Source organism: Pleurodeles waltl, chromosome 1_2 (assembly GCF_031143425.1).
Source record: "Pleurodeles waltl isolate 20211129_DDA chromosome 1_2, aPleWal1.hap1.20221129, whole genome shotgun sequence".
NCBI lineage: Eukaryota > Metazoa > Chordata > Amphibia > Caudata > Salamandridae > Pleurodeles > Pleurodeles waltl.
In genome coordinates, this window is record NC_090437.1 from 893413218 (window position 1) to 893429988 (window position 16771).

The window sequence follows — 16771 nt, forward strand, 5'->3', positions numbered from 1 at the left end:
ACACGGGTTGCAATTTACGATTTATCAGGAACTATTGTAATTGAGGGCCTGTGTCTTTACAAGTTGAGAAACTGCCTCGATTTGCAAATGTGGGCCATTTTTTTAGCTACTCGATTTGCTAAAAGGGGCCACTTTTATTTTGATGCCAAGGCCAGTGAGATCTGGGTGGGTATTCGTCTGTAAGGGCCACTGCAGCTTTCCTCTATTAATCTGATTTTTTATAAAGTGCTTAAAACCACATAATCACTGTTTTCGCAATGTAAATGTCATGGGCTTCGTTTCATAGACAGGGACGTAGCTTCAAGGGGTGTCTAGGAGGGTCCACCCCATAATAATTGTATTTTCTGATGAATAGTTGGGTACAGGTGCTTTCAATTCGGTATGGTGAGGTGTCTGTCCGATTGCTCCTGGGATTTTTCCATGCACACTGACAAAAACACACACTCATCTCTGTTTGGAAAGTCCTCAAATGTTGGTTTTACTAAATGTGTTTCTCTCACTTAGTGCTCCTATCAATCAGCATTTCTCTCCCTTTCCCCTGCCCCTTAAGTCCCTCTCATGCACCCTGCTTGTCTGAAACTCGCCCCAAATGCTCCCCCCAAATTTTACGAAGCAAACTACGCCCCTAGAGTTGCATAGCGGACGTTTCAGCGTGCAGATGTTCTGTCTTTCAGAACACAGGAATAGAGGGGATCCTGCGGGCCCTCGATGGACGACTACAGTTTGGGAAGCAGCTGTTTAGTTTGGCTCCTCCCAGTTGCTGTCGCCCTTTTTTCTGCTGGCAACAGAGGCTTTCAAAGTCGCAGGGCGGCGGCAACTTGCGTGAGTCGTTAGGAGTGATCCGCCTCTCCCTTCTTGCCCAGCCGCGCTTCTAGAGGAGCTGTTCCTGTACAGTAGGTTTGTTTATGCATTTGATCGAGTATTAACTTGAGGGACAGGGATCAGACCGGCCCTTTTTAACCGGGACGCGGTTGGGAAGGACGAAGTTGACAGAGAAGCAGATGAAAAAACATTTTTGTCGAACAACACTCTTGCAGCAGGTCTCTCGTTCTCGCATTGTTTGAGTTGTTGGTCACGGAGACCTCACAACCAGTCTTTCTAGGTGCAGACCGGAAGGCTCCATTTGTTAGACGAAACACTGCTGTTTGTAGATGACAGCCACGGTCATGGTGACGTCACGGTCACGGTAAAGTAGTAATATGTATTCTTCATACACTTGACTGTTGTTTACTCTAACCGAAACCCCAAATCAGATCTTGAGCTTTGAGCAGACCAAGGTGTTTTTCAAATACATAAACCCTAATGGGTCAAATATAAGAAGGGATACAGCCCGGAAAACATGCTTTTAGAGGCATGTCCCCAAGTAACAATATCAACTGAAGCGGTGGAATTGCAAATCTTGCAGAGACGTACGTGTAACATGCAGGCTTCGCAACGCTAAGCGCTATGAAAATGCACTTTAAACTAGTACGATAATAAAGAGTGTTAATAGATATAATACAGATGGAAGATCTTGTAAGATAATTTAGAGGGTTAATGCACCTGCTGCAGATAGCTATTTCTGACTTGGAGTTTACTTATTACAGCCTCAAATAACACAGATAAAAGCAATGTGATTTTTTGTTGCCATATGTGTACAACATCGAGTTCCGAGGTTTCCGCTGAAAAAGATATCTCTATACGATAATGCATTTTCTTAAGTGCGTGTGTGTTTTTGTCTGTGTGTAACCTTCAGATCACAGGTTACAGCTCCATTAAGATATCCTAGAAGGCTGTTAAATATCACCCGTCACAGTCACAGCAATAGAACGAAAGATGTTAAACATGCTCAAGACCCCTAGCTCCATTACTCAGCCCTCACTGGGGACCTTGCCTGGCAAATTATTTGAATTCTAACAAGGGCTCCTCTTCTACCTGCATCACATAACTTCAGATGTTCTACCTTTATTTTCTTCTCTCTCTCTCGTCCTCGCTCCTCCTATATCTACACACATCCAAAAACTGAAATGCTGCTATGTCTTGCCTCTTCACTCCCCACAAGTCTTCCTGCTGTACTCATCATCATCCTCTTCTTCTCTTTCTCCTAATGACTGCAATGAGTTTTATTTTTGACTGTTAACTTATTTTATCCTAAGAGCGTTTTACCCGAAGATATTTCGAAATTCGTCCTTTGTTGATCTTCCAAATTACGAAAATCTAATTCTTCTTATTGGTTTATACCACTTTGGCTATTGTGTTTTTTTCTCTGCTTCTGTGTCCGTCATCTCCCCAAACACCAACTTTGAAGCTGCTGTTGCCATTTTCCAATTTGCATTCAGTCCTTCATTGGGCTCCTTTTGTGACCCCCACTGACCGTTTACGTTACTCCCATTTTTGACTCTCTTCCTTGACATCCCTTTCACTCTTGTCCAATGTCTTATTTCCTCTCCTTGGTTTGAAGTGTGTTGATGGTTTCACCTGTCCCTGACGTTTCTCCCTTATTTGTGTGGCTACCTCCCACCTCAATCTGCGATCTGCTTTGTAACTTCAGTTTATTGCTCCCCGTTTCCCTCCACTGGTTTTTGTTTCCGGCTTTTCTCTCTACTTACCCTTACACTTTGCAATGCTATTCCTCTGGGCTCTCTTTCAGTCCCACCCACAAGGAGCATCTCCTCCCACTTCTTCCACCTTATCCCTTTCTTGCGTTCGGTTATCTATTTTGCAGTGATTACACTGTTTTTCGCTATTTCCTTACAGCGCTTTTGGGGAAGTGCTCTCTAAATCTCTCTGTAAATTTAACCGACTATTCTGAAACAGTAAACATGCGTACAATTGACAAGTCTCTTCGCTCAACTACGGAGCTTTATCACAATAATAGCACACAACTATAAACTTGTCAACGCAGTGAAATAGCCTCAACATGATCTGCTTTCAGTGGTGCAAGACAAGTCCAAACACTTATCATTCTTGGTTGTAACGCCTTGTTAGGCTGTCAAGGAACTGCATTTCATCACGTGTACATGATGCCAATTTACTGTGCGTATCAGTATGTCATTCTGTTTGAAGCATAGTGTTGCTGTACCATTGATCAGCTCTTACGTAGTAGTTTACAATGTGCCCACGATACAGGGGTCTTTGTACTCGTGTTAGAGTTCTCACTAAAATGAGGGCATATTTCAGGATAGCACGTGAATTTTCTTACTGTATTGTATTGCGTTCCAGCATTTGCCTAAGTGTTCGAAGTGGATGGGATCTGAGTGGCACAAATTATTTGAATTCTTTCTAACAAAGACTCCTCTTCTACCTGCCACAATTACCTTTATTTTCTTCTCTCTTTTTTTCTTGTCCTCGCTTCTTATTGTTACATATTGCATATGTGTTCCAGCATTTGCATACAGTGGTCGAAGTGGGTGGGATCTGAGTGGCACTATGTGCCCGTAGTTTTTTAATTTAGGAAAAACAGTTCCTCACTTTTTGTAAAAAGATAACCGTTCCGGGATGATTAGTTTGGGAAAAAGGGGAGCATAACCAAGACCGACACCGGGTTGTGTGAAAAAGGCCACTTTATTGAAAACTGGTGCACCTACAATAAAAAACCCCAGGTCTTTGCCTCACAAAACTAACAACCTCACTATACCTATGATTTACCTGTAACACTGCCCCCCTACCCGCTTTCAGTATTGCAATCCTGTACTCTTCCTTTTGTACTTGAGTGATTGCTGTTTTAAAACTCCTTTCCAGATGATAGTAACTGTGCAACTGTAACTACCATAACTTTCTGCTGAACATTTAACAACCTGGCTCGTCCAGTGTACCCTCTCCTTTCCCACCGTGCTGCTGCTTTTAAGCCTAAAACGCTGCAAACCATGCCAACTTGACCTGCCCCCGCTAGTGCACCTGCTTCCAAGCGACGACTTACTTACAAATATCCTTCCTCAGCACCCTGTAAACAAGAAGGCGTCCCAAATGAGTGCTCTGGAAAAAAATACACCCACCAGCAAACCTAGCTCAAGGGGTGGGAAGGAGGTGGAAAAACCTTACAACCCTGACTAGTGGCCAGCTACCATTTCGCCTCACCAAAATTGTGGCAGATGTCGCGAAATGGCCAGCTATATACCTGGTGCCCACTTAGAGAGCCCAAAAGAAGCCCAACAGCCCTTGACTGTTCCAGTTCTACAATAATCCCAGGAAGGAGACTTCCTCCTGGTCGGCTAACCCCCAAAAACCCATTGGGGAAAAGGGAAGAATAACCGAGACTGACACCAGACTGTGTGAAAAGGCTGCTTTATTGAAAACAGACGCACCTAACAATAAAAAACCCTAGGCCTTTGCTTCACAAAACTAACAACCTCACTATACATATAATTTACCTGTAACACCCACACCCCTACCCTCCCCTTCGCTCTTCCCCTCCCTGATTTCAGTATTGCAATTACTGTTTTAAAACTCATTTCCAGGTGATAATAACTCTGCAACTGTAACAACAATAATTTCTTGTTGATCATTTAATAGCCTGGCTCGTCCGGTTGTAGTCCAGTCTACCCTCTCCTTTCCCACCTTGGCTGCTGCTTTCAAGCCTAAAACCATGCAAACCATGCCAACTCGACCTGCCCCCGCCACCCAGAAAAAGCCGTAACAGGCCTTTTCTGCCCTCCTCCCTAGCAGGAACCCACTAATCGTCCCAAAGCATGCTGTGTATAGTGTCCTTGATATGTAGCTAATAAAGTTCCATAGCCATAAAGGACAAGTGGATCCCATTCCCCTTGAAAAATACAGCATCCCTCAGCTGAATATCAGAGTGGTCCAAAAGTGTAACACCCCTCACTCAAGAAAAACTCTGCATCTCTTTATTCATTTTCCTCCTCGCCTGTTTATTCGCCCCTGGCTGTCTTGCACCATGTCAAACTTTGTGCGGTACAAATGCTGTCCAGACTATATGAAATTCTGACCATTACCGTTGTATTTCCCTAACGTCTCTCTTCATGTTTTTTAGAATCTGCAGACCCTTTTCACAAACTAAGTTATTTTCATCTGAGTGAACTAAAAACACATCCGGGCATGGGTCCCTCACCATCAATTTGTTTAAATAGGGTAACAGCTCAGGCCACCGCATTCCCCCATTTCCATGCCAATAAGCTGTACGCTGAGGGGACCAGGCCCAAGTTAACACCTTGGATGCCCACTGTGCCCATTTTACAAAGGAATGGCCCACCAGCCAAATTGACAAAACTTTGTTCGCCGGGCGAGATACTGAACTTGAAAAGAAACAAACACAGCAAAACAGTCACCAACTACAGAATTAACATGTTTCTCCCTTCGTGCGCACATACCTCTGAAAAACATCAATGACCCATCTCTCCACACTCATGATGTGCTCCCTACCCTAACCCCTCCTACCCGCTTCTGTAGTCAGGCCTATTCTAAAGGAGTGGGTACCAAAATTTGTTGGAGCAAGGCCCAAGGCCTGCACCGCTTTTCACAGAACAGACAGCAGCCGGAACGTTGTCACATACTTTTTTTTCCCTGTTAATAAACACTGGCTCACAAGGAGCTCCCTGGCTTGCCCGTAATACGTGACCGCATGCTATGGGGTAAATGGTCTTGTCGGGGTAGGACCTCAAATGAACACTGTTGCCCCGCCCCCTTTGGTCCATTTTGGACCTTTTGAGCCAGACCCAGACAAAGCTCCCCAAACTGAATATCCTGCCACGAGACCCCCTGCTGTCCCCGACCACCCAGTAGCTTGAACATCGGAAAAGCCCTGAAAACCATCCACACTGTCACTGTACTGAATAACATGACCTCCTTTTTGTCAAAACAGATTGTAGACAAAGTGGACACCAAGGCGGTAAGTAGCGCTAAATGTCACCAGTCTCCTGGCTGTCCCCCGGGTTCCCATCTCTCTAGCCTAACCCCCTAATATACGCTTCCACAATTCCCCGTTGATGGAACATACCCCCAGCATAGTGTTCCCATAAATGCAATCTCTGCCGGCTTGCCTGCTATGGTCATTCTGGATTTCCCCTTTTGTATGAGCGTCAATATGTACTGAACAACATCCTCAACCCTCTCCCACTCCTCCCATCGCTTGCATGCCCCATTCTGCAAGAATTCCCACCAGGCTTGTGAGTACGCCTGCTGCTTGGAGACTGCCAGCAAATTCAAAACCAGCTGAAGGGTCCTTAGTCTCGTATCATCCAAAATTCTGGAGGCATCTGCACTTTCATGAGCTTCGCATCTGCGGCCAGACTGAGGAACCTCTCCCACTGTGAATGAGATAAAGCATCCGCAATGTCATTGTCCACAACAGGAACTTGCCTCGCTCTGAATGTTATATCGTGTCTGAGACAGAGCAGTACAAAAAACGTGCAGCAGCTTGCGCACCTGCACATACCTCACAGATTTCCAGTTGACCACATGCACCACTGCCATATTATCAGACCTGAAAAGAACCTTCTTGTGGGCTCCCCAGAGGGTCACCGCTACAACCAAAGGGAAGAACTCCAAGAAAGCAATGCTCCTGCTGCCACATTTCCACTGCTGAGGCCACTCCCCTGCTCACCACCTTCCCTGTCAGTATATGCCAAAACCTGCCCCCCTGCTGCATCAGAAAACATTTGTGCATCCCATTCCATCTCAAGCCATTGTATCAAGGGGACCCCATTAAAGGCCTCTAAGAAGAGACACTTCATAATTCTTTACCCCTGCCCTCAAACGTACATGGTGGGGAGGCAAACGTCTGCCCGCCAAGGACAACCCCAACCGCCTGCAGAATGTCCTCCCTGCCCTGACAGCCCTTCACTTCACACAAAGTTTAAATGACCTAGTAAGACTTGGATTGCTTTCTCTCATTTTTACTTTGTCCCTTTCCGGAATGTCATCCAACAAGTTCGACATTGCCACTTTATTCTCTACTGACAGGCAGGCCTCCATTGCCACTGAATCTATCTCAGTTCCCAGAAATGACAGGGAAGTGGTAGGGCCTACCGTCTTCTCCAGTGCCAGGGGAACCCCCAACTAGCACATTATGTCCTGAAAGGCCTCCGACAGTCTGGGACATTGTGCTGCCTCAGGCTTACCTACAATGAAAAAGTCGTCCAGATAGTGTTGGATCAGTGTATGTCCTGTCCGTTTTGAAAACACCCATTGCAAGAACATACTGAAACATTCAAAAAGTGCGCATGAGATGGAGCAGCCCTTCAGCAGCGTCTTATCCACGTACCAACAACCTTCAAACTGGATGCCTAGTTGTTCAAAGTCATCAGGGTGTACCGACAAAGCACAGAAAGCCGACATGATGTAGTTCTTTGCCATGAGGGCCTCCTGTCCAACCCGCTCCACCAAGGAAAAGGCCACATCCACCGGAGCGCACAAAACTGAGACTTGCTCATCGGGCGGTAAAGTATGGGAAGGCCACTCGCCGTGAAGACTGTCTTCCTGAACTTCGCTGGTCTCCAGGTGTGCTGCCATAAATCAGCATCAGTTTCGCCCCACTGCACTTCTGGATCTACCACCATATGGGCCCGGAACTCCTCACCGTACTGGACCCAGGTGTACCCTCCATAATTTAACTGGGCCTTTGTAAATATATCCATGTATTTTAGGAGAGCCACTGACCTTGCTGGATATTTTTAAAAATAAACTCTGGCAAAAATCAAGTACACAGCCATCCAGTTTTCGATCGTGACTGGAACCTGAAGTCATTTAACCAGCTCAGCTTTCTCGTCTTTGGAACCCTCCTTTGCGGAAGTTCCCTGTGAAAGAGCTTCAACATTTCCACGTAGCACCCTTTCCATATTTTTTCCTTTGTTACCAACATAAGGTGAGCTCCAAGAGCTTTAGAGGTCCGCATGTATGGGAGCTTCTTGATTTTTACTTCCTCTCCAAACCTTCCTGTTTGTCTGGCTTGTCCTCGACCAACCAAATCCTTTCTGACCCTGACCCAGTCGTTGGTCTGTCATTCGTCTTGCGAGCACTGTCCACTTTGGCTGTCGTCTTGTCCGTCCCTTGATGGTTCCCCTCCTCAGTACCTACACCTCCGTCTGCTGTGTACACACCATTCCAAAGGCGGACCTCACCACCACCGCCAGGCTCCATGGCCTCTACTGCCACCGATATCAAGCGTTTTTGGCTCCCATGTAAGAGCTTACTTGGCATCAAGGTCGGTGGCTGCTCTTGACTCTGCCGCCTTGCCAATTTTGATTACTTGGCAGTGCCCTGGTAACTGTCAGACCTTCCTGCAGCACTGGACACCTGCAACACATATAAACAGCATCACTTGTCCTCCCCCACCCTAACCTTTCCTCACCTTGCCACTATGCCTTCTCCCTATCCTGCGCACCATTCTCATCCCGCACTTCCCCTTCCTCCAGGCTTTCCTCATCATAATCCAGAAACGTGTGACCAATTAACTCAGTTGCTAGCTCTGACGGCTCAGCTTGCTCCTCTGCAAACCTGTGGAATCCTGTGTGTTGTTGTCCCGTGGCCTCCACTGGGTGCTGAGGGGCAGGGAAATGCCTTGTCTCCCACCCTGCCACCAAGCTCGATCCCGATTCATGACCTGGGATGCTAGAGGTCGCCTGAAATCTTCCTTCCTTCTGTGTCCCACTTTGCTCCTGCCAGCAGCCAGGGGCCCTGCCTTCTCTTCTTCTAGAAGGTAGTGAGCTGCAATGAGCTCCCCCGAGTCTTTCTTGCCGTTGGCACCTGCAAAACAGAAAAGAGGCCCAGTGTGCTGGACAGGACCCTACCTACCCACTCACTACTCTCCCAGCCATTACCTGTCATCTCTCCCACCACTACATGGCCTCCCTTGCGGGACCTCAAATCATCTCCACTCTCCATCGTATCGCACGGTCGTCTCTTTCCCCCAACATTGTGCTCTACCCAAGGAACCACCCCACCACCTACCCCACTGTCACCTTCTCTGCCATATACTCTGGTAGGGTGTCTGCAATGCCAGACTCCCTCCCCCTTCAATTCCTCTCCATAAAGCACCCCCACGTCAACTCATGGAGCCCCTTTCTCCTTCTCATTGCTCCACTCTAACATTGCAGCCACTAACGACGAAGCGGCGACCCTCCCCCCCCAACACTTTGGGCCCTTGCTCCTGTGCGCCCTTAAAGCTTAAAGAACTGTGCTATTGGCCCCCCAATATGTGGCATACATGTAACCTCATATTGTTACACTTAGCAAACGTGTAAACATTTTTTAATGGAACCACTGTCAGTAGTGCAGTCCGAGCTTACAACTAGTATTGAGAGCACTCGCCCTAATACTAAAGACTTTGCATTAATGAACCATAAATACAAGCTTGAACAGCATAAACATATTGACACAAATATTACCACAACTTCAGACAGTTGCTTTGTTGCCCCATAATGTAGTACTGTAAACTGGAAACCAGAGGGTTTGTGCTGCAAAGGGTTAGGCCTGCATGTTCCAAGGACAAAATAAGCATGAAAACTTGTTGTCCTTGGCCTAACATGACATGCCTGGGTAATGCCATTCTTCACATGGTCAGCAGGCAGAATAATTATTCACAAAACACTCAAACATGTATGGTCTGCCTTAAAAGGCCCCCACCAGTAAGAATTTTTTATTTTAATTTTAAGAGCGTTTTATTGGGATGTTACCCAATAAGAAAATTAAGTAACCTAAATGAAACGAAACAGTAGAGTGTTTGGTACATCAAATCAAGTGGAAACAGTAGTTTAGGGTATAGCACAAGGAGTCCGTCCACATTTACAAAAGTAGAGATACATTTATTTGTAATAGTGAGGTAGGGCTAATCAATGAATGTAATGTGACAGTGGTTTTTGATGTTGTGGTGAATGATTAAGGCATCCCAGTTGTAGATGACTGCATCAGAGTAAAAGAGCGGAGGCAAGAGAAGATGATTTGGGTTGAAAAGTAAGGAGTTTATGGGGAAGGGGGTGGTGGGAAGAGGTGGGAGAGTGGGGATAGGAGGGGGAGGGTGGGAGAATGAGTGAGTGAATGCATGAATGATCAAGTGATCAGATGATACTGGTTACATAGACAAGTAAGAAGTAAAGTTTTCTAGTTAGCACCAAGGTTTACCATTCTTCAGTGGTGTTGTTATCAAGTATACGTTTAGTGAGTTACAGGCAGTTATGGGAACTGAACCAATTCCCACTTTGTATATGGGATAGTTTGGATGAGTCTTTCCATTAATTGAGGATAGCTTTAAGGCCAGTTGTGACTAGAATGTCCCATAGGAGACGGTCCTCTTTGTTTAATGCCTGTTTAATGTCTGTGGGAAGGATGTCCAGTGTAATAGAGGCTAAAGTAGGAGTCCATTTTGTATGAAGTATTTGAGATATTGTATTACTGATGCCCTGCCAGAACATTTTGATGGATGTGCACTCCATTAGCATGTTTTTTAAGTCTCCTGTTTCCTTCTCACAACTCAAGCATGTGTTGGAGGATTGTAGGCCTAGTTTATAAAGTTTGGCTGCAGACCAGTGGGCCATATTAGCAATCCATTATGGCTCGTCCAGTGAGACCTTTGGAGTGTTGTTGGAGTCTGATAGTAGAGTTTCCCACTTGTCTTGTGTTGGTTTTTTTAGTGAGGTGTTGGTGGTGGTTAAGAGCCAGTGGCTCCCCTGTTTTGCAAGGAAGGCATGTTGGTATCTCCGGTAGTCGGATAAGTTTAGGCTGCAAAGTTTTTTTTAGGAAGCCTCATGTTCTTTAGGGCAATTCTGGGCTTTTTAGACTTCCAGAGGAATTCGGTAAGTAACGTGTATATTTTAGTAAAAAAAAAAAAAAGACAGTTATATGGGGGACATGCTGATTAAAAAGATAATAATGAGGGGTTAATCATCATTTTGATAGATTCTATTTTACCCCAACAAGCATTGAACCTTGTTGACAATTTGTCTAAGCTAGCTTTAAATTTATCTAACGTCTTTTTCTCATTGAGAGTGATGGAGTCTTTAAGGTTATGGGTGAACCATATACCCGTGTATTTTATCTTATTTGGGGCCCATTTGAGTCCATAGGGACTGATGTGTGAACTGTTGCAGTACACATTGAGAGGAAGAACATCTGTCTTTTCTGTGTTGAGGCAGTTTGCCTGACATCTTAGAGTAGTCGTTGATGGTAGATATGATGTGTGGCAAGGCTGAGTCTGCCTGGGTGGTAAAAAGGAGAATGTCATCCGCGTAGGCAGCTACTTTTTGTGGGCCTGATGAGAAAGGGATACAGGGGATGAATAGATTTTGTCTGATCAATGTAAGTAAGGGATCTGGGGGGTCATTCTGACCCCGGCGGTCATGGACCGCCGGGGCCAGGGTTGGCGGGAGCACCGCCAACAAGCTGGCGGTGCCCCGCAGGTCATTCTGACCGCAGCGGTTTTGCCGCGGTCAGAAGTGGAAAACCGGCGGTCTCCCGCCGGTTTTCCGCTGCCCTAAAGAATCCTCCATGGCGGCGCAGCTCGCTGCGCCGCTATGGGGATTCTGACACCCCATAACAGGATGGCGGTATGGGGTGTCGTGGGGCCCATGCCCATGCCCCCGTAAGAGGGCCCCACTTTGTATTTCAGTGTCTGCTTTGCAGACACTGAAATACGCGACGGGTGCCACTGCACCCGTCGCACCTTCCCACTCCGCCGGCTCAATTCTGAGCCGGCTTCCTCGTGGGAAGGCTGTTTTGCACTGGGCTGGCGGGCGGCCTTTTGGCGGTCGCCCGCCAGCCCAGTGCAAAACCCAAAATACCCTCAGCGGTCTTTCGACCGCGGAGCGGTATTTTGGAGGGGGGAACTCTGGCGGGCGGCCTCCGCCGCCCGCCAGGGTGAGAATCACCCCCCTAGTGTTAGTAGAAATAGTAGTGGGGAAAGAGGGCATCCTTGTCTGGTTCCTTGTTGGAGGTAAAAGGGATTAAACAACTTTCCATTAATGTTTATTCTACCTTTTGGTTCTTTCTATAAAGCAAAGATCATTTTTGAGAGAGCAGGGCCAAAGTTGAAGGAGATGAGTGAGGCTTAGAGGAAGATCCACTATACCTTATCAAAGGCCTTCTCTGCATCTACTGCTAACGCGCAGGTTGGTTGGTGCAGGAGTTTGCCTCTTTCAATCGCATGGCTAAAAAATCTAATATTATCCTCGCTGAATCTCCCTTTTATAAATCTTGATTGAGAGGTATGTATTATGTTTTTGAGAATGCCCTTTATTTTGAGGGCTAGGACCTTTCCATATATTTTGTAGTCTGTGTTTATGGGGGATTTTGGTTGGTAGTTCTTGGGATTGGATGGGTCTTTCCCTTCTTTGGGTAGAACAATTATGGATGCCTCCTCAGCGGAGCTAGTGGAGAAAAAGTGGGCGAATAAGTCTTTTAAGGGAGTGATTAGGGAGGTACCCCAAGTTTGTTAGAATGATGCCGGGAAGCCATCGGGACCAGGGGCCTTCCTGGCTCTCATTGTTTTGATAGCGTGTGTGATTTATTTGCGAGAAATCAGCGGTTCTAGTGATTCTTTTGTTGATTCATCTATCTTAGTAACATTAATTTTGTTGAGGTAGTCTAAGCATATGTCATAAGAAGTGTTTTTACTTTTGGAGCAGAGAGTATGGTAATATTTTTTTAATGTGTTTCGGATGTCCTTCTTGTTTCTTGATATGATGCCATGTTTGTTGGTTATGGACGTTATTCTTGTCTTCTGACAGGTCTGTTTTAAATAAGATGCAAGTATTTTGCCAGCTTTATTATGTCCACAGAAATTGATGCCTTTGTATTTTTTGACTATTGGGTGGGCTTTGTTGCTCAGAATTTTGTTGTATTCATACTTGAGTTTAATTAGATTGTTTAATAGAGTTTTGTCTTTGGTGCGTTTGAGATCTTTCTCTAATGCTTTTATTTTTTGTTCTAGTTGGTCTACATTTTTTTTGTCTAGTTTGTTTTTCTTTGACATAAGTTTAATCATGTGCCCACGGATGGTGCATTTCAAGACATCTGAGATGATTTGTGCATTTGGACCAGAAGACCTATTGAGTTCTATGTATTCATCAATCTCTTTTTTGATTATATCCTTGACGGAAGGTTCCTTCGTATGGAGGTAGTTCATTCTTCATGTTTTTGTTCCTGATGTGTCGAAAGCGATATTATAATAGTAATGAAATACATGCATGGTCTGCGGCAAGGATTGAGTCAATGGTTGGGGAGAGGTGGCTGGTACGTGAGTTTCATCAATAATGATATAATTGATGCGAGAAAATGTATTGTGCAGATGGGATAGAAATGAGTAATCTTTCCCTGTGAGATTAAATAGTCTCTACATGTCTTTAAGTTTAAAGGTATTGCCCATGTTTAGCATTTGTTTATGGGATTTGTTGGGTTTATATTGACATGCAGAATTCCTGTCAAGGGTGGTGTCCCAGGGTAAATTGAAATATCCTCTAAGAACCATATGCAATTGGTAGGTAAAGTTGAGAGTTTTTTATTGAGATTAATCCAAAAGGTCGTTGTTGGGAGCAAAGATGTTCATGACTATGATTTCAGTGTTATCCCTCTGAATTTTAGTAAGAAGCCTTCTGCCTTAAATGTCTGCTTCAGAGGACAGGCTAGTGAGGCCAGAGACTTTTGAGATAAGGGTGATCAGCCCATTTATGTTGTTTGTGGCTGGGGTACATGATAAGGCACTAACCCATGCTTTGTTTAGGAGGATTGCCTTGCATTCATGGTCACCTTGGCTTCTTGAAGGAGAATGAGGTCTCCCTTAAGCTTATGTGTATAGTCTAGGATTTTCTGTCATTTGGTTGGGGGGTTTAGACCCTTGACATTAAAGGAGACTATTTTTATGTTCTGTATTTTTGTGGGAGGTGAGTCTTCGTGTCAGTGTAACCAGCTAAATGCCAATTCTTGTTTGTGGATTAGGTGATTGTAAGAAGGAGGGTGGGTGGTGGTTGGGTTTGAAGGGATGGCATGGGTGAGATAAAACATAATGGGTGAGAGAGGAATGGGAGGGATTAGGGAGGAGGGAAAGGAGATAGTAGAGTGTTACAACACAGGAGGAAAGATATGAAAGGTAAAAAGAAAACGGAGAAGAAAATGATAATACAGTGCTTGTTTAAATATTTGATGTTGAGAATCTAGATACAAAATAGATGTATCTGACAAAATATAACTGAGGAGAGGCGATGGAGGCCCTGAGTGGTCAATCCTAGGTCCGGAGTGCACTCTTGGCGTGCTCTGTATAGAATAGGGTGGGTATTAAGAGTTACGGCTGTGTCTTAGGGCCAGAGGTAGTAAAATCTGATTTTGCGAATCGGAAATTGCGAGTCGGTGCAACTCGCAATTTCCGATTTGCAAAATCAGATGCAGAACGGTGTCTCAGACACCGTCTGCGAATCTCAAAGTCGCAAAGACCCGCCTTATTAATATTAATGAGGTGGGTCGCATTTTGCGACCCCATTGAGTTTCCCTGCACTCACAGGGATAATGGCCTGCTGGAGACAGCAGACCTCCATGTCTGTGACTGCTTTTGAAATAAATCAGTTTTTTTTGTTTTGTATTGCAGCCCGTTTTCCTTAAAGGAAAACGAGTTGCAATACAAAAAAATAACTAAACCATTTGGTTTCGGTTTTTCAGAGTAGGCAGTGGTCCATTGGACCACTGCCTGCTCTGAAAAAACATTAATGGCGACACTGTGTGACACTGGTGGTAACTGCGAATTGCTTTGCAACCGCTTTCGCGGTCACAAAGCAAATCTGCATCGCAGTGCGAGACGCAAATAGGAAGGGAACACCCCTTCCTATTTGCGAGTCGCAATCCCATTTTGCGAGTCGTTACCGACTCGCAAAATGGGAATGAGCATCCCAATGCGTGTTTTCCATGCAAAATGTTTCCTACATCCGCCCCTAAGTATGGTATGTTTACCTATATTGTATGGTGGCTGAAGTGCCTGGCATTGTTTCCATAGTGGTGCCTAGTGAGTTCGTTGCCATTTATTGGGAGTGGATAATAATATGTATTCTGTTGTTGATTTTTTCATAAATCTGTTTATTTAGTATTTTTATCATTACATTGCTTCATGATTTTGCATTTGCTTGGTTGACATGGTATGGTGTGCATTCTTATATCATTGCATATCTGTTAATGTAATTGAGATGCATTGTTGCAGCATATTATACAGCATATACTTTCAATTAGTCAACTATACATCTCGTTTGTTATGTTGCCTATATTTGTCTTACAGTTTTGTATTTGTTGCTTGATGGATTTTATCGTTGTCAGCCCTTTACATGATTACAGTTTGGAAAGTCAGTAATGTTTTCAATGTCCATCATCCTACGCACCGTTCAATAATGTTTTCTGATTTAAAGTTGTTTCTAACACAAATGTTCAATTGGAACAGTTTGATTAAGTAGGCAGAGATTATGAATTTTATATATGTTAACATTCGAATAAAGGGAAAGAAAAGGGAGGGAGGTTAAGATTAACAATTGCCGGCAGTAGACACTTTTACAGATTACACTTGTATAATTATTTCCTAATCCGAGTGGGGATCACAGTGTTGCGAATCAGTTTACTGACGGAGGGGTTGGGCCAGGTGCCACGTCAAGTAGGTGTTGTCATTTTAATTCCCAGTGTCAGGGTCCGTTTGGCCAACTTTTCGTACTTAATTCTCCCGTATATTGGATTTTTTCACCAGAGGGGCATCCGCCTATGTTATTCCACTCCCTTTTCTGATGGGCATATTCCCATATCACGCAGTCGTAGCAGCATTCCCTCCCAGTTGGTGGACAATGGAAACTGTCTCAACCCCAAGGCTTCCTCTCGCGCCAGCGACGTGCCCTCTGCCCCCGCCCACACCTCAAGAGAACGCTTCCAGGCCTGTACCAGTGGTGGGTCCGATGATTTCCATCTGCGGGTCACTAAGCGCTTTGCTACAATGAGTCCTAAGTCTGCGAAGCGTACCTCTGCTCTGTGGTGTTTGCATCTGGGGAATAATCCTAGGATGCATGCTTCCCATGTAAAAGGTATCTGCTGTGTTATACAATCTAATAGGTTGTCAGTCACTGCTCTCCAGTAGGAGCCCAAGTCAGGACAGGACCACAGCATGTGTAACAAGTCTGCTCCGATCTCGCGGCATCGGGGACAAGCCGCATCTCTACGAGCGAAGTATCTGTTCACGCGGGCTGGCGTGAGGTAGGCTGTGTGCACTATGTAATATTGGATTAAGCGAAATCGAGAATTGCGATGCACGTTAAGGTGGCCCGAGAGGGCAGACTTCCATTGCGTTAGCGCGATCGAATCGCCAGTGTCTGTTTCCCACGCCACACGTAACATTTAGTTTTCAAGGGCAGTCTGGGATCTCAAAGAGCCTGCCAGCCAGCTAATCAGGTGGTGACCCGACCCATCACCTGTAGGTACTGGATCAGTAAGTGAGTGGGGGGAGCCACTGAGATGTCTCCCCATTTGGATCTCATTGCCCCTATCAAGGAGCAGTGTAATAAAAACTGGCCAGGTGGCAGTCCCATCTCCTGTAGCCTGGCAAAGGGGAGCAGCTGGGTTTCTTCGTAAAGATCTCCCAATGTGTACAATTCTATTTCGTGCCATGTGCGTAGTTCGGGTTCTGACGTGACTCTGGCACCTCTTGGTGTGCCCAATAGTGCCAGGGCCGGTGCGAAAGGAACTATTGAGTCTGTGAGGCGGAGTGATCGGAGGAAAAATTTGTGAGCAACCCTAAGAAAGAGTTGCCATGGGGACCACGTTTGTGTGAGTGGGTGGAATAAGTGTTGTATCTGTTGGATTGACCAAGGTCTACTCTTTGATGCTGTGT

At 45.3% G+C, this 16771-nt stretch overlaps 1 protein-coding gene across 4 annotated transcripts in view; it reads left to right on the forward strand.

Moving 5' to 3' along the window:
* The first annotated feature begins 672 nt into the window (after window positions 1-672).
* TLR3 (toll like receptor 3) overlaps window positions 673-16771 on the forward strand; it is a 292328-nt gene continuing 276229 nt past the window's right edge. The window contains exon 1 of one of the 4 annotated variants that reach the window (XM_069200038.1): window positions 673-897. The gene's annotated coding sequence lies outside the window, so the exon portion shown is untranslated. Of the gene's footprint in view, window positions 1187-16771 lie in introns of all 4 variants that reach the window. The other 3 variants (XR_011194199.1, XM_069200047.1, XM_069200054.1) reach the window with 3 other exon arrangements.